At 46.2% G+C, this 24,013-nt stretch overlaps 1 protein-coding gene across 3 annotated transcripts in view; it reads right to left on the minus strand.

The window, feature by feature from the left end:
- Window positions 1-24,013, minus strand: part of BMAL1 (basic helix-loop-helix ARNT like 1) — a 109,932-nt gene that overhangs the window by 80,257 nt on the left and 5,662 nt on the right. The gene's annotated exons all lie outside the window — the stretch shown is intronic.

Below are 24,013 nucleotides of genomic sequence, written 5' to 3' on the forward strand. Positions count from 1 at the left end.
GAGGTGCCAGATGGATCACCAACAGGGTCAGCTCCTTTTCCGGAACCTCCTGCTTTTGTGAACTCCTACAGCATCCCGCATCCTTCCCAGTTATGGAACCAGTAACTACCCACTCATGCCTCCACGAGCTGGAGTCCCAGTAGGGGACTCCTGGGATGTTTTCTCTATCTGTGCCTTTCTCCACATTGGTTCCTCTGCCCAGAATGTGAGCTCCCTGGGTTTTTACACAGCAGCCAGGCTTCCTCTGTGAAGTCAGCCCTGAAGGCAAGCACAGCAAGTCCAGTCTTACTGACATGCTCTAAAAAGCCTAGCATATACCCACTGGGTTATACTCACACCCCTCCCCTGCCTTCCCAATCTCCTAGCTAGTTGCCCAAGCTAGAAATCTCAGACTCACCTGGTCTTTTCAGACTTCCTCAAGGCCCACGTGGACTCCCCCTTCTTCTTTCTGCCCCACGTCTGCTGTCACAGTCCAGAACCTCATCCTCTCCTCCCTGAGCTCAGGTACCAGCCTCCTGGTCTCTCTGCCCCTCCCCTTCCCCATCCCTCCACACTGTGGCAGAGATGAACTTCCAAGAGCCCTTCTACCACCTACAGAGTCAAAACCCTGATGTGAAGGCCCTTCACATACTGGCTTCCACCCAGTCCTCTAGTTTCTCCAACCACTTCCACTTCAGGAGGATGAAGAAGACACACTTTCCCCATCCTTCTGTGTACAACAAAAACCCCTGAACGGGACACACAAAGCGAATGCGAGAAGACTCTGAAGGCAGAGTGAAGAAGGCAGTCCAGCGAGGGGCCTCAGACCCGGAGGAAGGACACTGTGGCAGTGGCAGTTGGAATGGAAGAGCCTGGAGATGCCAACAAGCACAGACCAAAAAGGCTCCAACGAAAGCTTGCTGCCTGCAGCAAGACAGACAACTTTTAGATAATAACTGCACTATATCAGCCAACACCACAGAATAGCCCATGGTCCCACCCATACCCATACAACGAAGGGCAAATGACATCTGTAAAAAACATTTACAGCTAACCACGCGCTTACTGGTGAAAAGACTGAATGCTGCCCCCAATATCAGGAACAGACGATGCTGTCCACTCTTTGCACTCTCACTCAACCAAGTGCTCCAAGTCCCAGCCAGCACCAGAGGCCACAAAAGCAAATAAAACAGACTGGAAAGGAAGAAATAAAACCGTCATCTCTATTTGTAGATGATATGACTGTCCAGATAGAAAATCCTGAGGAATATAACCAAAAAAGAAAAAAAAAAAAAAATGCCTACGACCAATGAGTGAGTTTAGCAACGATGAAGGATATAAAATAAAAACAAAAATTCAACTGTTTTCCTGTATACTAGCAATGAACGTGTGCACACTGAAATTAAAAATATAGTATCATTTACAATCACTAAAAAAAAAAAGAAAGGAATACTTGGGTGTAAATATAATTTCTTGCAGCAAATCATTCTAGTCTACTCTGCCGGGAGGGCAGGAACAGTATATATTTGTTTCCCTCTCCAATGAAACCAAAATACTGAGCCAGTGCCCAGCACCTAGAAGACAGGCAATATTTGTTGCCACAGCTCATACTCTGCTCTGTTTAAGATAGACTTTCTTTCCCTTTATGCTCCTAGTGGGAGCATCGTCCACTAAAAAATTCCCTCTCTCATTTCTGCCTTGGCAGGTCATGATTGCCAAGAAGAACCAGGGAAGCTGTTTCTGCTCCCACTCCAAAACACAGTTATATTCTTACATTACACACAGCATGGACTGGAAATGGCCTCTGCAGGCTCCTCTCTATCACGCAGAGGGAAACTGGGCGCCTTCCACATCAGCCTGAGGGAGGGGCCCTGAGGCTCAGCCCGAAGACCCCCGGTAATGACATGAGACCCCTGACAGTGCTGTGCCCTCCGGACTCTGTGCTGAGAGGAGTCACAGATGTCCCCCCAGTCCCGCTGTCTAAAAGCTCATTGTGAAAAAGAACTGCCTATCTGTGCTGAAGGAACTACTGTGGAGGAGAAGAGGCTATGAGAGATAGGTCAGGCCCAGAGGGTGTCTGGATAACTTTTTCCAAAAACTCTTCCCCTCTTTTTACTTCTAAGGGTTGAAAGTTGAGTCTAATAGTCATTAAGCAAAAGCCACAATCCACAATCTCAGAACCATCCTGAGTCCTCTCTTTCAGTCCCACCCCACCACCCATTCCACAGCAAAACCTGTTCTACCTTCAGAACAGAGCTCAAATCCAACCACTTCCCAGCATCTCCACCACCACCTCCTCCACTCAGGACCTAGCTGCTCTCATCACTCACTGGATAATGCCAACAGACTCAACTTCTCTCCCTGAGTCCTCCTTCAACACAGCACAGTGAGCCTTTCAAGATATGACTCAGATCATGCCATTCCTCTTTCAAAACGCTGAAGTCCCTGTCACTCACAAAGCAACCAAGTCCTGACAATGACCTTAGTGGCCTGGCCCCCTTACTTCTCTGCCCTCACTTTCTGCCACGTCTTCACCTTCTCCTCACTCCATCCCAGCCACTCTGTCCACCTTTACCCGCTGTTCCCAAGCCTGACTGTCTTCCCCAGTTAAACCCATGACTAACTTCTTCACCTCATTCACTATACACTATACTAGGAGTTTATCCATCTTTGCGAGCCTGTCAGACTCCTCTGTTCACAAGATTTTTCAGCCCTCTAGGCTTCTCTGTTCATGGGATTTTTCAGGAAAGAATATTGGAGTGGGTTGCCATTTTCCCCCTCCGGGGATGTTCCCAAGCCAGGGATCGAACCCACATCTTCTGTGTCTCCTGCATTACAGGTGGATTCTTTACCTGCTGAGCCATCAGGGAAGACCGCATTCTATAAGTTCACCAAAATCCATTTCCTTTTACTTGTAAGCACATGGCTGGACTACATTTCCCAGCTTCCCTTGCAGTCAGGAGTACACATGTGACTGAGTTCTGAGTATGAGGGATGCAAGGCGTCTTCCACACTGGCCTGTAAAAACATCCCCAAAGTCCTCTCTCTTTTTCAGCTGAATGGAAAGGAATCTGAGGGCCTTGACAGAGACACAAGATAGAGGGAGTATGGGTCCCTCAACAACCCTCAGGAAGGATGCCTGCTAACCAGGAGCAGCCCCACTGGAACTTTTCTCTATGAGAAATAAAAGTTTTCTTGAGTTGACACACTGAGATTCGGGATGTCTGTTTGCTATCTGACCTAACTCTGTCTCCTTCTCAATGAGGCCTTCGATTACTCTATTTAAAATCCTCCCAATGCTTCTTAGCTGACCACCTTACTTTGTTTTTCCCCAGAGTCCTTATTACCATACAACATACTGTGTATTTTGGGTTTTGTTCCTCTATCTCTCTGAATAGGAATGTAAGCTAAAGGCAGGAATTTTTGCTTTTCTTTTCCCCTTGTTGTATCCCCTGGGCCTAGAATAGTGCTTGGCAAGTTGTAACAACAATCCTGTGTGGTTGAATGAATGAATAAATGAATGAATGGGACTACATGGGCTCCAAGGTCAGCAAGGCCTGGGTGGAGGCCTGCTCTGCCATTTACTGTGTGACCTGGGGCAAGTTACTCTCCCTCTGCAAGACTCATTTTCTTCATCTGTAAAATGGGAGGAAGTAACAGTACTTTCTTTATAGAGACTGGAAATAATTAAGATCATGAATATAAATCTTTTACTGCAGTGCCTAGAAATAGCTCAGGCTCCATAAATGCTAATTACCAACATTGTCAACTCAAGGCCAGAGGACAAGACTGGGTGTCAGGCCCTGAGAGGAAGGAACTGAACAGATATTTACATGCACAAAGTCTTCTAGAAGAAATTGTGGCAAACACCTAGGTAGTGAGATTCAAGAGCTGCCTGAAAGTTCTCAGTAAACTGCAAACAATCAGAAAAACATGACAACTGGTGTCAGGGGTGATGAAAAATGTGTGTCGAGTCTGCAGAAAAGCATTGCTCTGGAGAGAGCACTACCCCAGTGATGAGAGATCACTCTGTGCCTTTTAAGAAACAATTTTCACAGCAAAGCTTGAGAAGAGAGAGGCCTCTTGCATCATGAGGACAAGGTAATAAGGCTATAAAAATGGAACTCAAATAAACCACACACAGAGCCCACATGGGCCCAATTTTCCAGGAAAAACAGCGATTGCTGCAGCATTCAGATGAGGCAGTCACACTTATGCGTGAGCATAGCAAATAGCTTTCAGAAATCATTAGGCTGCAGAAAAGCCACTGGGTTTGCCAAATTAGCCGTGCCAGCTCTCACCTGCCCTCTCTGTCACGACTGCCTCTCTCTACCAATAAGAAGATACAGGCAATGATACCCAGTGCCTGCACTTGCTTCACCATCTTCAGAATACAGAGCCTCCTGGAGCGAACAGCACTGTGTCAGGAGAGCCCGGGCTGACACTCCTGTGTCTGCAGCCTGGCCGACCCCTCCACACAGGCCCTCTAGGCTTTCTGGTTGGCTCAGACATGCCCTCAGATCTCACCTCCTGGAACTCTCTGCCTTGTTGACAAACCCCTCCTTGAAGGTCCTTCTTCCTGAGGCTCCGTCCACAGCTCTCACCAAACTCCCCCAAACCCACCACCATGATCCCTTTTATGTCCATCTCTGGCCCCTCTCCCACGTCTGCATCTCTAAACGTTGGTACCCCAAGCCTCTAAAATGTGGTGTCTACCCACCTTTCTAATTCATGTATGTTCTTCCTCTATATGGGAGGCAGGACAGCTTTCGGTTAGAAGAAGATATTCTGGAGCCAGACCAACTGGGTCTGGTCTCAGTTGTATAACACTATGGTCTTAGGCAGTTAATAAACTGTTTTATGTCTATCCATTCATCTGTAAAATGGAGATGATTATAAAAGACCTCATTTGGGTCACTGCAGGGATTAAATGAGCTAATAAAGAGATAAAGTTCTTAGAACCATGCCTCACACCTGATACACTCCATAATGTACTGGCAATGACTGCTATTACACGAGCCATTGTTTAAGCCAAACCCCAAACATATACCCTGTCCTTCTGCCTCAGTTTCCTCTACTCAGGCCTTTTATCTTCGCTGGAGATGTCCAGGCACTATCTCAGCCAGTCCTTAGGGTGCTGGCAGGAGTAACCACTCTTAAACACCTTTCTGTAATCCCCCACCCCAGCTGTCCAATGAGATGGAATTCCTCCTTTCTCTAACAGGGTCGGGCTGACTTCTCCCAGAGCCCTCTTCTTAATCTCTCTTGAGTAATCATTAATTTTATTTTAGTTTTTTAAAATTTTTATTTATTTATTTCTGGCTGAGATGGGTCTCTGTTGCTGGCACGTGGGTTTTCTCTAGCTGTGGCAACCGGGGGCTACTACTCTCTAGTTGCGGTGAGCAGGCTTCTCATTGCAGTGGCTTTTCCTGTCGCAAAGCATGGGGCCCTAGAGCACAGGCTGGGTAGTTGTGGCGCATGGGCTTAGTTGCCCTGAGGCATGTGGGATCTTCCCCAGCCAGGGATCGAACCTGTGTCCCCTGCATTAGCAGGTGGATTCTTAACAACTGAACCACCAGGGAAGTCTGAGCAGTCATTAATTTTAGACTTGTCTTACCATCCCACTCCCAGTTCATAAGCTCCTCAGAAACAGGGGTGCATTGGGTTTTTTCCTTCCCAAGTTTTTATCCCCTGTAACCTTATTCACTGTAAAGACTCAGTCAACATTTGCTGGATTATGTTGAAATGCAAAGTCTGGAGCGTGGGTCTATATAACAATCAACAGAGACCAAATCAACAACAGATCAGCAGGACGGAGGAAGCCTTCCCCATCACCCCAATACAGATGTCTAGTTACAAAGAATATGAGGGACCAAGTGAGTGACATCTGTTTCTCTGTTTCATTCTAGCCATTTACTGCTGCTGCTGCTAAGTTGCTTCAGTCGTGTCCGACTCTGTGCGACCCCACAGATGGAAGCCCACCAGGCTCCACCATCCCTGGGATTCTCCAGGCAGGAACACTGGAGTGGGTTGCCATTTCCTTCTCCAATGCATGAAAGTGAAAAGTGAAAAGGAAGTTGCTCAGCCATGTCCAACTCTTAGTGACTGCATGGACTACAGCCTACCAGGCTCCTCCATCCATGGGATTTTCCAGGCAAGAGTGGCCAACAAAAAGCCAAAACCTTTTCAGGAAGTTGGCAATCTGCTTCCACTGCGAAGAAGACAGGCTCACTCTGTCTTAGGCAGACATGGTTTCTCCCTCAAAAATCCTATTCACTTTTTCTTGTTTTAGGCTATTTCTCTAAAACATCCTCAAGAAGACATCATTGTTTATTTTGTTATTGTTTTAAACAAAATGCCAAAGATACACGGACACATAATTCCTCAATTTTCTACAGGCAGATTACTCCTTAAGAGGATGTATGGGGCTCACCTCCATAAAAACAAACAAGCCATGTATTACTTGTAAATACACAGCCTTTTCCTTATGTCCAATCTCACATTACCGTTACCCTGCCTCTTCAATCATGGAAAATATGACAAAGACCTTCCTAGCATTTAAAGTAAAATTTGAATATATTCTCAGGATATTCTTCTTGGAAAAAAAAAAATCTGATTCTTTATCTAATCTTGGGCCATCGCCATTAGCTAGATAAATGTCAACCTAATGAAACGATTCTGTAATATACAAAGATGGCTTAATGCAGCATTAGCGGAAAGAGCAAAAATTAGAAGTAATCAAAATGCCCCATAACAAGCTCATGGCTTAATGAAGGCATTCCCTTGATAGAATATTACACAGCCATCTTAAAGAAGCATGTTGGAATGAGGGAGCCATGTGGAAAAAGGCTGAAAGTATTGTCTTAAGAGGAAATGGGATGCTAAGTGTAGGATGTGTGTTCTTGCCACTAAGGTTGCCCCAGCTGGGCAGACAAGGCCCAGAGTTTGAAGTCAGAAGCAAGGAAAGTTAAGGGAAGGCTAAGAGAAAATCTCAGTTAACAGGGCCAGTGGGGCTGGTGGTAGGAAGATGAGAAGCTTGTGCATGGGGCGGGATCCCTGCTAAGGAGTAGAGAACAGACAAAGGGAAAGGTGCCCCAAAGCCAAAGTTATTTCAGGATTCCATCCCAAAGCACACAAGGGGAATGGGAACGGGAACCCTTCCATTGCAGAATGAATCAATCCCTGGGTGAGAGAACAAGTTTCAAAGCCCTAAGATGCTTAAAGTCAAGCCTTGGCCTTTCCACGGGGCTCCCACCAGAAGGCTCAGCCCTTTCCAATCCTCTGAGGCTAATCCTGCCCCAAGGCAGGAGGGATTTAAGGGGCTCTAGCCTAGAACCCAGGGATTTAGCTTGTTTGCTGATAGCCTGGCAGATAAAGAAATTGAGCCCCCTGAGAACAAGTATCTTAGCCAAGGCCACACAGAGAGTTAGGGGCTGAGCTGACACTTGAACCTAAGCCTGCCTGTCTCTGGGTTTATAGCTCTTCCGCAGAGCAACTTGGTGCCAGACAACTGACAAGTCAGACCAACTGGGCCTGCACGATGACAAAGAAGCAATGGACTATGACCAGGTGAGCCAACAAGATCAGGGCAGGAAGACCCCAGGACACCAACAACAGCCCCCGAAGAGGGACATGAAGAGGCCCCCAGGGGCCACACTGTGGAAAGGCCAAGGCTTCAGGGGTTTCAAAGTTGTTCTCTCAGGCAGGGATTGATTCATTCTGCAATGGAAGGGTTCGATTCCCCTTGCCCACCCTGGGATGGAATTCCTGAAGTGACACCTTGGCTTTGGGGTGCCTTTCCCATCTTCCATTCTCTACTTCTCAGCAGGCCCCTGCCCCGTGCCCAGGCTTCTCATCTTCCTACCACCAGCCCCTCTGGCCCTGTTAATTGAGATTTTCTTAGTTTGCCCCCTGCTGTACCCCAGCCCATGCCAATCCCTGCCTCTAACCCCTCAGCCTCCTGCACTTTGTTGGTTCAGCTGAAGCTCACTGCCCTGTGGGTAATCACTGCTGGTCCCTGAAGCCATGACCTCCAGCACTGCTGTGCCACCTTTTGGGTCCCACAGGACCATCTCTGGACACAAGAAAGACTCCAGAGCTCCTCCCCACAGCTCCCATCCCCCTTGACTCCTACCCCTACCTCCACTAGAATCCCCAATCTGAACATCTCCTGCCAATACAAGAGACCAAACTCCCTGCCTAGCATGTAAGGTCTCCCTCGTGGAGCCCAAACCACCTACCTGACCAGGGCTCCTAAGGCACCCACCCCCTTCCCCAGGTTAAGCAGGGGCTCGTTCCTTATGCCACCTTCAGAAGGCATGCTCCCCTCGCCACCCAAATGCCCCTAAGCACCAGCTCAAGCTTTCTCTCATTTTTTTCTTCCAAATACACTGATCTCCACTGAAAGAATCCAACCCTTTGGGGTCTAAGTAGCCAAAGAGCCAGGATCTCAAATATGGAACAAGCAGCTCATCCTGACACTGTTATCCAAAGGGCTATGCACAGGAGGGCCTTCTCTCCCCAAATCTACTTGAAACACACCATCAGAGAGTCTGTCATTTAAGCAATTGTCAAATTCTCCCTTGACCTCTCTCCTTGGGAACAGATCGTTAGGCAGTGATGCTGGAGCCAGGACAGCTGGTAAGGATCCTGGCATATTCAAGAGCATCCCACTTGCAGTAAGCACTTCCTGAGCTCCTATTCTGTGCCAAATGGCAGGCAAAGGGCACAAAGACACAAATTCAGACACACCAGTCGTTGCAGGAATTCAAAGTCAAACAAGGAAAGGAGTGAGATAAGCCTCACTAATGCAGCATGACAAATGCCACCCAGAGAGAGAAGGCACAGAGGGAAGAAAAGCAAGGAAGAGAGGCAGAAAGATTCAGTTCAGCCGAGAAAGGGGTGGGGAAGGGCTCATAGAGAGCCGAACGTGAGCTGGTCCCCGAGGGGTAATCAACATGAAACACAACAGCCGTCCCCATGTACTGGGTGCTGACTGTAAGCTGAGCGCTGCGCCAGACACTTCACTTACTCTGTCGCAAACTCACTCATTCATTTTGGACCGGACTACCTGTCAGGCTCTAATTTAGGCACTCTAGATAAATACAAAATAAACACAATTTGCGGCCCTCAGAACCTAGATCCTGTTGAAAAAAGACAGACAATAAACCAGATAAGTAAAATGTATTATATGTTAGATGGTGATAAGAGCTAAGAGGAAAAATACAGCAAAAAAGGGAAAAGGGAAACGGGGGTGGGGCAGTGCGCTGGGTGATACAACTTTACACAGGGTGTCATTAGAGAAAAGACCTGGAGAAGCTGAATGAACAGCCAAAGGGGTATCTAGGGAAGAGCATTTGGGGCACAGGGGTGCTCACTGGCAAGAGCTTGGACAGGAAGCATGTTTGGTGTGTCTGAAGAACAGCAAGGGCTCCAGAGTAGCTGGAGAGAAGCGAGAGAGGGGCAGGCAGGATCGGGGTGGACAGTGTTGTGCACTGCATGACTCAAGAAGGCGCAACTCACATGCACCACGGTGCGCCATGCAGAACCCAGTCTGCTCAAATCCTCCAGGCCCTGGGGTGGGAGATGAGGTGAGAGAAGTACTAGGAAGCCCTGTGGGCCAGGAGAAGGCTTTTCCTCTGAGTGAGATAGGAAGCCGCTGTCAAGAGGGTTCTGAGCCTGAAGCATGACCTGAGCTGATCTCCTCTTCTTGGGATTGTGGGCCAAGAGTACAGCCAGGACACAGGCTGGAAGCAGGAGACCGCTCGGGAGGCTACTTGTAATAAACACACTCAACTATGTATCTCACATCCTCACAATCCCGTGAGGCTGGTGCAATGCTCACTCTTTCACAGATGAAGAGATTAGGCTCCAGAGAGATCTGGTCACTAGCCCAAGGTTCTGGCCTGGGCAGTGGCAGACTGGCCAGGAGTGGGAAGTGGGGGATGAGAACATTCCAGGGGGAGTGAATAGCATCAGCCATGGAACAGGAGACTGGCAGGGCTGGCATACTTGGGGAAGGACAGGCTCATGGTCTGGGGAAGGTTGAGGCAGGGCTGGCACATGGGGGCAAATAGCCAGGGCAGCTAGTGAGGCCTGTCTGTGCCCTGGCCACTCCCACATGGCTGCCTACCAGCAGTGTCCAAGCCAGCACCGTTGCCCAAACCAGAACCACCACCTCCCAACCCATCTCCCTCTCCATGCCTGTCATCCCTACCTCAGTCTACAGACAATCAGAAGAGTCCTTGAACAAAAGAGATTAGATACTAGTTTCTTGCTCTCAGCACTCCAGCGGCTTCCCATTGTGCCAGGCGACCAGTAGACCCTCAGTTGATGTCGAATGAAGGGATGACTCCCTCATCCCTGCAGCGTCATCCAGGCCTGGCCCTGGAAGGTGGAGGACCCCTTCCTCCTCCCTCTTCAGCAGGTGTGGCCAGTGAGACCCTATTAATCCATCAAAATGCAAGAGGAGATGGCAGCCATTCGGACCACCTGGGGGCAGCTTTGAGATTCAACTTTTTAAAATAATATTGCTTACTTCAGAGCAAACTCGAGGCACTTTACCACACTGTGGCCAAGGAGAAAGAGGTCTGCAGATATGCCCGGGCTGGAAAGACTGTAAGAGGTGCCTTGTCCCTGAGTCCCCAGCGCTCTGGACAACATTCTCCGTGTGGATGATGCCTAAGAGCTGTGTGAGCATGACAGAACCGCAGGCACTAGGCAGGTAGTGAAAGGCTTTCCTCCCCGAGACTGTGAACTCAAGGGGTGGAGCCAATGACTGTATTCTTTCCCGGAGGCCTAATACAGTGGATCCAGCGCTATCTCAGAAACTAGGGAAAACTATGAAGCTAAGGCTTAAACAAAACTTTACAAAATGTGAGCCAGCCAGGCCGCCTGAGGCTCAACTCACTGCAAAGCCCTTTGTGATGAGTAGAAGGAGATACATAAACATACACACATGCATGTATGTGGATCTATTTTTAAAGGAATGGTAACAACACCAAAAGAATGAGAATAGTAACAAGCTCTCCCCCTCCCACCCACCCACCCAGGAAAACTGAATTTAGCAACAGAGAGCCTCCCAAGGAGGCCCTGGTAGGAGTGTTAGCTGAGCACTGCATGAATGACTTGTTTCTCTGGTTAAACGGCATCACTGTGGGTGGGAGAGGGTGGGGGGTGCACTGGAAGCCAAGTGAGTCCCCAGACCCCTTCAGAAGGCAGATAACCTCCTGGTTTTCTGTACTGCATCAAACAGGCACGAGAAAAGCTTCAAAGGCTTTGTTCTTTGTGCAGGAAGATGGGAGAAGTAGGGTCAGAAAAGCAGTCCTGACGTCTGTGGAGGAACGAGGCTGAGTCTCCACGGGGGTGAGGGACCTGTGTGCCCCAGTTTTCAAAAGGAGGGGACACAGAGAGCAGGACGAATGGCTGAGTCCTGCCCTGACAGAGAAATCAAATACAAAAGACGACTCAACGAGGATGTTCAGGAAAACTGCTTTCACTTGCCCACCTCCAAGCATTTCTGGGCAGCCTAAGACCAAGCGTGTAGTGAGGCGGAAAGATCCTGCGAGAGTTGGTCATCAAGAGTTTCAGAAAGGGCAACAACAGCTCAGTGAATTTTTCCAAATATATGCAAAGGTCAGACTTGGCCATTAGCAAAAGGACTGGGGGTGGCTGGATGATGGGGAAGCCCAGTGAAGTTAATTGAAACCAGTTTCCTGAAGGTAATAGCCCAATGTCCCACTGAAGGGACAATGAGAAGCTGGTCCTCATTCAAAGCTGAGAATTATGGAGAAAATGTAAGCTTGTCTTTAGACAAAAGTTTGGGCATGCATAAATCAGGACTCCTGTGTGCAAACTGGCTCATCAGAAAGGATGGACATGCACTTGGGTAATCCAGACATAGGAAAGGGGAGGGGCAAAAGAGCCAGCCCCTAGTTCATGCCTTCAACTTTTGCTTCCTCCACCTGTGGACGCTGGCTGGCCCAGGCTGACAGAATGGGAGAAGCAGCTCAGAGGTCTCTGTCATCTCCTCCTTCTGCACCAGTAAGAACTGAGGATGCTGAAAGAGGCAGGCCTTGGAAGCATCCCAACACCAGACCTTCCTGGTTTACTACAAATGGGGGCACCTCTGGGGCTGTTCTTACAATCTGTAATTATCTTTATCACTTATTTCTCTGTGAACTGTTTCTCCCACCCGAATGAAAGCTTCAGGGACCAGAGGCCAGGTATGCCTTGCTCATCACTGTGGCCCCAGCCAGCATCTAGAGCAGTGGCTACCACACTGCAGGACCATAGCCGAATGCACAGCTTGGGGACTGCCTGGCTTCAAACACCAAGCATTCATCTTGAAGAGCTGCGGCTGAACCTGTCCTGCCAGGAGTGAGCTAAGTGCTGGATGGATCACTTAGTGCCTCCCCCAAAGCTCTCAGCTGGCTCAGGGCCCCTACTCCGCCCTGGCCGTCCGGACTCGTCCTCCCCACTGCATTCCAGGAGCACGGCTCAGACCATGCACCTGAGCCACAAGGGGAAAGAAGAAGCTGCTACAGGGAAGAGGATAACAATCACTCTTTAAAAATGTGGAAAGAAGCCACAACCAAATCTACAAAGTCACGAGCAGATGGAGGGGACACTAAAAATGGAAGGGTCCTGAGAGAACACAGGACAGGGCTGCTCAATCACAGAGTAATAGCCTCAGAGGTACCTGAGGCACACAGGAGTATAGGACAGAAAAAAAAAAAAAAAAAAACACACAGCAAGTGGGAAACCTGCAAAATTCATCTCCTTTGATGACCATAATAAAGGCCAGCTAATTCAAGGCACATCATGAAAAATGCCGGGCTAGATGAGTTATAAGCTGGAATCATGACCACTTTACTCAGGACATCTTGCCTAACACATTATAAACATTTAGCTTTGTATGTTAATTTCCAGAAGGAAAACATCCTCTTTATAACAAGTTCCTAAATGCCTCAGTCAGAAAATAAGCTGGATAGGTCTGCATTAATTTGATTTGGCTGGAGAGTATTAATTTATGGGACTAGTTTTTAACTGGCCCTTTATGACTATAAAAGTAATACATGCTCATTGTTGAAAAATAGGAAACTGCAGAGAAGATGATGAGAATAAAAATTACCTATAATTCCACAAGATGAGAGCCACTGTTAACACTCTGGTGTATTTCCCTCCTTCTATGAATGAAATTTTAACACATTTGAGGGCATACTGTGAATACAATTTCAATTCCTGACTTTTGCCAGTAAAGTTCATTAAAAATACTTCATTGGGTTCCAAGAAAGAAGTCCACCCTTAGTGAATATACAAATTAAATAACACAATGAATAAAAGTTATTCATTTGTGAAGTTAAAAAAAAAAAAAGCAAAACTGATTATTTCATTGAGTCCCCATTTCCTTACTAGCAAAGGAAAAAAAAAAATCACGATTGTTAAGATCGTGATTTGAACAATGGCCCATAAGACAGAAACATTAAATTCATCTTTATATCCTCTTACCTATACCATATTTTCAAGAAATATTTTTTTAAAGCCACACATTTTTTCAAATCAACATAAGAATTTTATAACAGGATCTTATTATTATGAAGCAAAAAATCAAGTTTTAGTGGTGTTGGTAAAGTTTTATCTTCCAATCTGCAGGTGAACTAAACCATTTAAAAATGATCAGTTCACATTCATGGACCGTGACATCAAATGAAAGTCTCATCTCCAGTTTTGCCGTATTCTGTGACCTAAACTGTGGAGTAAACAAATCACCCTGCAAAGGACATATTATGTGTCATACACTTCCCGGTTGGGAGCTGTCCTACTGTCTGCCTGCATCCTGGTGAGGTACCTGGTTTTACATGTAGGTCCAAGGTCTTGGCCAGTGGAGAGTAGAAGAACTGTTCCACCTAGCAGAGAAGACCATCCAAGCTCAGGAGCTCTGTAGCACAACGCATTTTTTTCCATCTCTCATACTAGTTCACACCTCATTGAACAAATGTGTCCATGCCAGGCACTGGGCTGGATGCTAGGGACACAAAGGTGAATAACACAGATGCTGTGCCCACTGCCATGGAGCTGCAGTTTGCAGAGCACTTCCACATCCATCATTCTCACACTAAGCCTGGGAGATAGAAAGTTCACCACCACTGTTCCCATATTCTAGACAGACAAACTGAACATTCACTGGATTATTTTATCCCAGGTTATGACACGGAAGAGCTAGACTCAAATCCAGGGTTTCTGACTCCTCATCCAGGGCTCTTTCTGCTGGTGAATTTCTTTACTGTCAACTGAAATCTTCTAAATTACTCATATTCCCTGCAGCACCTGGGTGCTACCTGGCTGCCCAGTTTCTGAGCAATGCGTTCCCCTGATCACTAAATGGCTGTGTGTATCCTGGTTTCTGGGAGTCTTCTTAGATTCTGACTCTGGACTCGGGTACCTTTCCAGCTTTCCTGGTACGAGCTGCAGACCCCATTCACTCCTTCCCACCCTGTAGCACACTGCTAGCCTCCTCCGTTGTTCAGTCTCCTTTCCACCCGAAAAGTAGATTTTGCTGTACTCCTGAGAGCTTCCTCAGCTTCCTTTGCAGGTAAATGTAGCCATATGACTAAGTTCTGGCCACTGAGATAAAAGAATGTGCGACTTCCAGGTCTTGCCCTTAAGATGACTGCATGTATGACTCCTTGATCCTCTTCCCCTGGGAGATGGTACAAAGCAAGGCTTCCACCATCAGCGACCAAGTGGAAGGCACGCACTGAAGGCAGTGGGACTGGATCACTATCTACTCTAAACTGGCGTATGTGAAAGAAGCCAGCTTCCACCCAAATTCAGCCAACGTGCCTGTGGATCTCCCTAAGACAGGAATGTGCTCTGTGTCCCAATCAATACAAAAAGCTTGAGTGAAATCAGTTCTGCATTCTCTTGGCAAAGCCCTTTGTCTCTGATGAAATACCTTAAAGGGGATGTTCAAAACTGTGTGGGTAAGTATTGCATTCAGGTTTATTTCATGGAAAACCTTTCAAAAAGGAAATTACTTCAAATGAAATTATCTCAAAGATGACTTATGTTCAGGTCACAGGAAAATCGAGAGGGTCCAGAAAAACAAACCTGCCTCCACAGGAGGGGAGAGATCGCTAAGTGATAACACAACCAGTCCTCTCTCCTAAAGCAGTTCACTCCATTCCTAGAAAAGGCACAGAGAGCTGAAATCACGTGAATCAAGACTCATTTCTCCATGGAAACAATGTGATAATGAGAGCGTGTGTTCCCAACCAAGAACTCACTGGTCAACTTTGTAAAGAAACACCAATACAGTATACTAACGCATATATATGGAATTTAGAAAGATGGTAACAGTAACCCTGTATACGAGACAGCAAAAGAGACACTGATGTATAGAACAGTCTTATGGACTCTGTGGGAGAGGGAGAGGGTGGGAAGATTTGGGAGAATGGCATTGAAACATGTAAAATATCATGTATGAAATGAGTTGGCAGTCCAGGTTCGATGCACGATACTGGATGCTTGGGGCTGGTGCACTGGGACGACCCAGAGGGATGGTATGGGGAGGGAGGAGGCTTCAGGATGGGGAACACATGTATACCTGTGGCGGATTCATTCTGATATTTGGCAAAACTAATACAAATATGTAAAGTTTAAAAATAAAATAAAATTTAAAAAAAATTAAAAAAAAAAAAAAGAAATTATGTAAACTTCATGTTTTATCATCTCTTAAAGCCTTGGGACTTCTAAAGCTAGAAGAGCTGATGGTCCAATAATACACCACAGAAAATCTATGTGTGTTCTGTACCACTGAAAGTAGGTGCAAATCAATTAAACCAAACACAACAACCAATCACATGACTATCTACTTATTTGGATTCAGTAACAGCATAGTGTGCAACACAACATGCTATGCTATGCTAAGTCACTTCAGTCGTGTCTGACTCTGTGCAACCCCATAGACAGCAGCCCACCAGGCTCCCCCATCCCTGGGATTCTCCAGGCAAGAACACTGGAGTGGGTTGCCATTTCCTTCTCCAATGCATGAAAGTAAAAAGTGAAAGTGAAGTCGCTCAGTCATGTCCGACCCTCAGCAACCCTATGGACTGCAGCCTTCCAGGCTCCTCCATCCATGGGATTTTCCAGGCAAGAGTACTGGAGTGGGGTGCCATTGCCTTCTCCGCAACACAACATACTTCACCCTAATAATTCCTGCTGGCCTCTGAATACAGTAAATCAGAACACTTAAGAATGTCTCCAACAGAGTAAGTGAAGAGGAACTTGGGAAGAGAGTAGAAGTTGTCAGAAAAGTGGTGTTTAAGTCTGATTCTGCCATTGACTAACTTCGGGACCCTGGACAGTAGTTTAAGTTCTTTATATATTTCTAGTGTGCAAAACGAGACTTTGTAACACCTCTCCTTGTAAGGTTGTGGTAAAGACTAGACAAGACGACAGAGGTAAAAACTGCTTTGTAAATCACACATGAGAGGTGCATGGCATTGTTATCAGGACCATGACTTCAAGATAGGCTTTCATAAGGAGATCTTGACGAGCATCAACATGAAAATGCAGCAGGCTACCAACCACCCTGTCACTTTCTGAGAAACTGACCCAGAGCAATTGTTTCATCATTCTTCTCTTCCCCCAACCCCCCCGCCCCCACCACCACCACTTGCACTAGCCAGCAATAGTTAGTCAATCCGGTGCATTCATCTTTGGCATCCTTTGCTCACGAGCCACAGGGCAGTCGGCAAGAGTTGCCAGATGCCAGCCATGGACTGTGAAGGAGGGACAGCCGTGGTGAGCCAGAGTCACTATCAACCAAAAATGCCTTCCAAAGACCCACTGTGCTGTCAGAAACCTCAAAACCAGATTTAGGAAGCATTTTAGGGTCCCAGGAAAAGGGAGGAAGAAGATTGCAGCAGGTAAGAGGGAGATTGTTCTGAGTTTGAATCTTGGCTTTTCCACTCACTGGACCATCAGAGGCACTGGATCTCGGTCTCCCTAACTAGAAAGTGGGAATCCACCTGACAGGGCTACTGTGAGTATTAAATGAGAAAAGTCATGTGAGCCCTTAGCGTAGTTCTCGGCAGATGGTAAATACTCAGAGGTTAAGTATGCTATAATTATTATTATGAATAATAAATACATCATGCAATACTAACAAAAATTAAGATTCAGCAAATCTCCAATCATTCATGTCAAGACTCTGCCACAAGCTTTGTAAACAAGGATTATCAGGGCAGCATGCTGGCTCACTCATTAATTTTCAAGGTAATCAAGGTTCCTCTGGATTTCTGCCTATTGATCCAGGACAGGTGAAATATCTAAGAATGCCCAACTGGCCAGCTGGCTGGATCCTGACACTGGTTTTTCCAGTTCACAGCAGCCCATCACTAACCTGAGTGGTGTGCACAGAGGAGTATAGATTAACTAGCATGTATGGCCTAACTTTTCTATCCATGCCCAGGCTAGTTCCCGTATTTCTGAGGGTGAAATATACCATTATCTTTAAAATATGGCCCTACCCAGCAAAGTGAGGCTAGTCAGCACCCATCTGGTGGACAGCGCCACACCCCTAAACACACCCTGGAGGCAGGAGAACTTCTGTGCCCTTCAGGCTCTGCCTGAAAGGCTAGTACACCTTCACTGTTAAAACCACAACTTCTGCTCCCTACAACCAGGGAGCAAGTTTACAGCTCTTATCTTACTCCAGCATTAGACCCACACTGTAAGGGGCTGGATATGAATTTATACCTGTTCCACAGATAAGGAATTAGCCACAGCTAGAGACATTAAGTTTCTGGCTTAGGCTATCCGGTGCTTCCCTGGTGACTCAAGGGTAAAGAACCCACCTGGCAATGCAGGAGATGCAGGTTTGATACCTGGGTCAGAAAGATCCCCTGGAGAAGGAAATGACAACTCTCTGCAGTATTCTTGCCTGGGAAATCCCATAGACAGAGAAGCCTGGAGAGATATAGTCCAAGGGGTCGCAAAAGAGTCGGACACGACTTAGTGACTAAATAACAACTATCTGATGCTTAGGTGTTGGAAGCAGCCTAGAATGCAGGTTATCCCATTTCTAATCAGGGAACCTTCCTGGCAAATGTGGGTATTTGTTTTTAAACATCTGACTTCCATAATGGTGCTTTGCTTCTCGAGAAGTCATTAACCAAGGTGTCACGGTCACAATACACTGCAGATTCACATACTTGAAAGCCACTCACACAGGCAGATGTTCCCCACACTCTAAATTCTAAAGGGCGGCTGAAAACAGCCATGCTGATTAACATAATTGACAATTAATTCCCAGTTCTGGCTCCACTCAGCTGAATCTCTGTCTGGATTCAGCTAGTAGCCTCCTATCCTGTCTCTGCTGCAGTCAGTCCCTCTGCTCCAATCCAACTGGAACACTCACACTGGACTAATGTTTATGTGTACGTTGCTTCAGTCGTGTCCGATGCTTTGTGACCCTATGGACTGTAGCCCACCAGGTGCTTCTGTCCGTGGTATTCTCCAGGCAAGAATACTGGAGTGGGTTGCCATCTCCTCCTCCAGGGGATCTTCCCGACCCAGGGATCGAACCCACATCTCTTACATCTCCTGCATTGGCAGGTGGGCTTTTTACCATAGCGCCACCTGAGAAGAATGATTTCACATCACTAAAAACCCTAATCATAATGAAACCACCTCACTAGGTAAACGGTGACCTGCCATTTAAGGTTGCTGAGTTTTTTCTACAAAATGAAGGAGTAGACTAGAGTCTTGTCCATTTACAGCTCATGACTCTAAAACTCCCAACCAAACCCAAATCCTGCATCTGGAGGACAGTGGGAGACAGAGGCTTCCACTGGTCACACAGCTCCATGGCCTAGTTTTTAATCCTGGATCCGCTGCTTCTTAGCTATGTGACCTTAGGACGGTTACTAGATCACTCTGTGCCTCACTTACCTCATCTCTGAAATGATGCTAATAATAGTATCTCCTTCATGGGCTCTTGTAGGCATTAGATCAGATAATATATATGAAGTATGAAGGACATCATAAGAACTCTCGATGTGTTAGTAATTATTGTCGTCTGAAATGAAAAACCCTCCATTCCACGCAAGTCTGTGTCCCTGAATACAAACTGGTCATCCCTACCTCGGTGCTTTTGATATGCTATGTTCCCACCTACCTAGTCCCTGGAAACACCTGTGCTACGCTTTTCTGTGAATCTCAATTCTACACATCCTTAAAAGTCTGGACTTGATCACTTCCACGAAGCTTCCTCCCTACCACAGCAACTCGAAAAGAGCCTTCTAGTCTCTGAAATCCTGTAGCAATTACAGATCATCTAGGACACTTTACTGGCATTGTATATGGCCTTGGATTATCCTCTATATGCAGATAAAACTGCAGGCTCCTTGGCCATAACTATTTCTGTTCTTCCTCTGGGTCTAGCATTGTGCCTGGTATATGGCCCTTCAGATATCTCTCAGTTGAATAAAGAAATGTATAGTACTACACCCAAAGAAATACACAGGAAGTTTTCTTTAGTTGATGTGGCTCAGCTATTGATTTGCTGTACTTTGGAGCCAATTAAAGATAACATAAAGATGAACATCAGCAGGGCAGGGACAACCACGGCCAGGTAAGTCCTGATCATCAATAAAAGATACTGATATCTGGCCACCCTGAAGAATAAGAAAAATACAGATGGCAAAAGGAAAGGGAACTCTAAAATCCAAAGTACCTCGCAAGACCAAGCACATAAGCCTATACTATCAGACAAGGTGGGAAAGTTGAGGTTTTCCCAAGCTGAACTCACTCAATCAGCAGCTATTTATCGAGTGGTTACTCTATGCAGACACTTTCTTAAAGGCTTGGGGATACAGCAGAGAACAAAACAGACAAAATTCCTGCCAGTATTCCAGGATTCAAGGAGGAAGGCTGGGTATAACACTACCCTCTAGCTCCTAAGTGAAATCCACACAGAGCCATAACTTCTTGCACCAACTCCTCTTGCTATGCCTTCAAGCAAGGGAAAAAGAAAAAAATGGAACATACCATTCACAAGTAACCAAGCAGACGCAGTGCTCAAAGTGCACTGTCACTGCCAACGAGGCTCCCCTCATTCCAGAATCTACTGGGGAAGCTCATCATATAGCACTCTGCACCCTAAGATAGCTGAACTCTAAGCCTCTAATACCCTAGGTCCCAGATGAGCCCTCAGACTAGCATTTGCTTAAATATCAAACCTCTCAAATAGCAAATAACGCTCTTGAGGCCAAAAACAAGACTTAAAGGTGGGAGAGGAGGAAGGAAGGGGTGGCAGGTAAAGAACTGGGTAGTTTTCACCATGGTAAAACCTGAGGCTCTTCTCCTTCAGAGCAGAAACCTCTTCTATCATCTGAAGCCTTGAAAAAAATTTTTTTTTCTTCCAGCAAGATACTGAAAATAGCTTTGCATTTAACATTTAAAATTGTTTTTGATCCCACACTCCTTCAGCTCTGCTCTCTCCTGCAAACTCGTTCCATTCCCTAAGGGCACTTGTAAGTCTATTTCAAAAGCAACAAACCAGAGTCACCATTTTTATCCCTAAGAGTTAAAAAGAAAAAACGATTTACATAATTATAGGGAAGATAAGTTGACCAGGAACACAGGAATCTTATCTGGACTGAAAGTTCTAGGACAGAATTTCTTTCAACTGGTCAGGAGAGAGAGCAGATCAAAGTCAAAGTTCATACTGAAGGCATTAACTGTTGAGCACTACGCATGGGAATGTATTGAGTTCCTCATTATTTTGTATTCCACCTGATTCTTCAATAAGAAACTGGAGGTCGCTATTGGAGGGCAGGTGTGAACAATGCAGTGTATATATGTTTTCCTGTTACATTGAGAAAACAGAATTTTATAGCCAAGACCTGAGAAATCAAAGTTCACTGAGAGCAACTTCACTCAGGAAGCCAGTTGTTGGGTCGAGACTGGAGCCCAGGTCTCTCCCAACTTCCAGCCCACAGTTTCCCATTTTTCACACCACTGTCTCATTTATAACACAAGAAATGAAATCCTAAAGGCACAAAAGTAAAAAAACAAAAAAATCCCTTTTATAAAGCTTTTCAGACTAGAAAAATTGTAGAAGTGACTGAGTTCAATGAGTCACATGAATGCTAAGAGTAAATGACCTTTAATGCTATAAAAATGGGGGTCTGGCTTTGGAAGGCTTAATTAATGCTGATAATGCCTTAGCACTAAATAGTATGGTTTCAGTTATTATAGAATCAGCATTAAAAGGCTTTTATGGGCTTGCTTGGGAACTAAACCACCATTTAGTTCACTTCTTTCCACAGAAAAATTTATCCCAAGTTTCCATCAACTGCCTTATAAATGAACTTTTGGAACAAAACCTGTTTTTAAGATGGCTGTGCATGTAAAACAGAGTTCTGAAGTCTGAAGCTCTGCACTAGATGTAATTAAAACAGTTAACAGTGATAAATGCTAAGAGTATATTTATGAGAAAATTCATCAAACCCTTAATTTGTTTACATGCATGCAATATAATGTTTTATTAAAAGCCTCTGCACAGAATACAGTCAACTGCTATTGATACAATGTATAACCAAGGGCAAATGCTCCCATTGTGAACGCAAGTATTTACAGGGCCTTTTAGCACTGGGCTAAGGACTGCTGTGGTGGTTGTTGAGTTGACAAGTCGTGTCCAGCTCTTTGCTACCCCATGGGTTGCAGCCCACCAGGCTCTTCTGTCGATGGAATTCTCCAGGCAAAAATACTGGAGCGGGCTGCCATTTTCTTCTCCAGGGGATCTTTCCAATGCAGGGATCAAACCTGAGCCTCCTGCATTGGCAGGCGGATTCTTCACCACTGAACCACCAGGGAATCCTGGGCTGAGGATTAGAGGGAGGACAAAACATCTATCCTCAAGGAATTCATCATCCAGTTTCACTGGCCTGTACTTTCCTCAAAAACAATCAAGCTGCTTCTAATCTCAGGGCCTTGGTACTGATTGTTCCCTCTTCTTGAGATACTTTACCCATATCTTCCTTCAGCTGAGCTCTAACGTCACCTCTTCACCCAAGGACCCAGCTACAGCAACCTTCTTCATCATCACTGCTGTTTTTCCCTCTGTGGTTGCTTACCCAGCATCTATCACTACAAGGAGGTAACAGGCTTAGGTATTTTCGATCTGTCTCCTCCACCTAGGATTCTGTTTTGTTCACTGCTTTATCTTCTATGCCTGAAACATTGCTATGCACATGGTAGGCATCCAAGAAACTTTACTGAATGAGTGAGTATAGATGCAGGGTGGGGAAGTAAGGACAAGATAATTATTCATGAAACAACTAAAAAATGAGAGCACTGGCCATCCTGATTGAAATTGATATGATCAATATGCTAATTATGTAGTACTAATGCTTCCGAATGAATGGCTGGCAATCAAAAGTAAAAAAGAAAGAAAGAGCAAAAGCGACAAATGTCATCAGAGGAGGCTTCACAAAGGAGAGAGAGTCAAGGCAAGCTGGGGTAGAGAAGAGAGGCCTTTCTAGTCAAGGGAGAATCCAAGAGAAGACAGACAGCAGGAGAGAGTAGGGCACAGGGTGGCCTGGGCAGGGACAAGCAGAACTGAACTGGCAACCTGCTCGGTGCGGGAGTGGAGGTGGAGGTGGGGGGGCAGGGCTGGTGAGGGGGAGCACGGGCAGACTCTGCAGAGCCTGGAGAACCCGACACAGGGGTGTCTACCACGGGCCACTGGCAGCAGGGCTGCTCTTGGGAGGCAAAGTTGGATACATCATGTGGGAGGAACTGAAGGAAGCAGAGGGTAGAGCAGAAAATTGGTTAGAGGATGACCTTGATGGTCTGAACAGGAGGGGGACAAAAAGAGCCCCTCCCCTCTGCTTAGACATCAGAGAGATGCAAGTGAGCAAGGAGCACTCCCCCAGTTAAAAAAAAAAACAGACAACTTCCAGAGTATTTCCCAGTAGCATTCCATGGCAGATTTGGGTCAAGTTCCCAAATGTCCTGTCTATACTTGGAGCATTCAAGAAGGGGAACAGAGGTTCAAAATGATAACTCTGAGGGCAGGGCATGTCTTTCCATGCCTTTCACATCTGAGATTAATTACCTTCAGTAAGCCTGTGTTTACTGTCTTTTTATTCTTTGGGGAAAAAAGTAGTATTTAACTTCACTGTGCAGTATATATTTGAACATTATATAACACATTTTTATGTAACAGGTTCTTGACATAAAACAACATTTTCCTTACTATCTAAATGTATTCGGGGAACAACTGGCATTAAAGAAATCTATCTATATATATGTACACATTAAGGCTGTGGACATCTGTCTTTGGGGTAAAGCGCTGGGAAGAGGAGGGGAAGGTGAGAGACTTTACAAAAGTTCTCCTCCCAGTGATGGCCACGTCAGGGGGCAGTGGGTAATGAGTTCTGTTCATCTCTCACAAGCTGCCTGAGGAGGGGCTGACTGAACCATGTAAGGCCCATGTCAGGGCAATGCCACAGAGAGGCAGGGGGGGAAGCAGGAGACACAGAAATGCACAACAGAACATAAGGAGCATGCCCACAAGCCCCTGTAAGTGCCCCTCGGGTAATATCCAAATGTGCACCCCTTGTGCCCCACCTCGGAGGACTTCAGTCCTGTTTAAGAGGAGGCACACGCCGTGTTTGTCAACAAGAAGTGAAAGTGAAAAGTGAAAGTGTTAGTTGCTCTGTCATGTTTGACTCTTTACAGTCCCACAGACTGTAGCCTGCTGGGCTCTTCTGTCCATGGGATTTCCCAGGCAAGAATACTGGAGTGGGTTGCCATACTCTCCTCTAGGGGATCTTCCCGACCCAGGGATCAAACCCAGGTCTCCTACCTTGCCAGCAGATTCTTTACCATCTGAGCCACCAAGAAAGCCCATCAACAATAAGACCGGTTACCAATCACCGAGGGCCTGCTTGGCTTGACACTGATCAAATCCTAAGGTAAGTCCCAGCAGGCATCCACCACCGCGTTTAGAGAGCAGACT

Source organism: Bubalus kerabau, chromosome 15 (genome assembly GCF_029407905.1).
Source record: "Bubalus kerabau isolate K-KA32 ecotype Philippines breed swamp buffalo chromosome 15, PCC_UOA_SB_1v2, whole genome shotgun sequence".
NCBI lineage: Eukaryota > Metazoa > Chordata > Mammalia > Artiodactyla > Bovidae > Bubalus > Bubalus kerabau.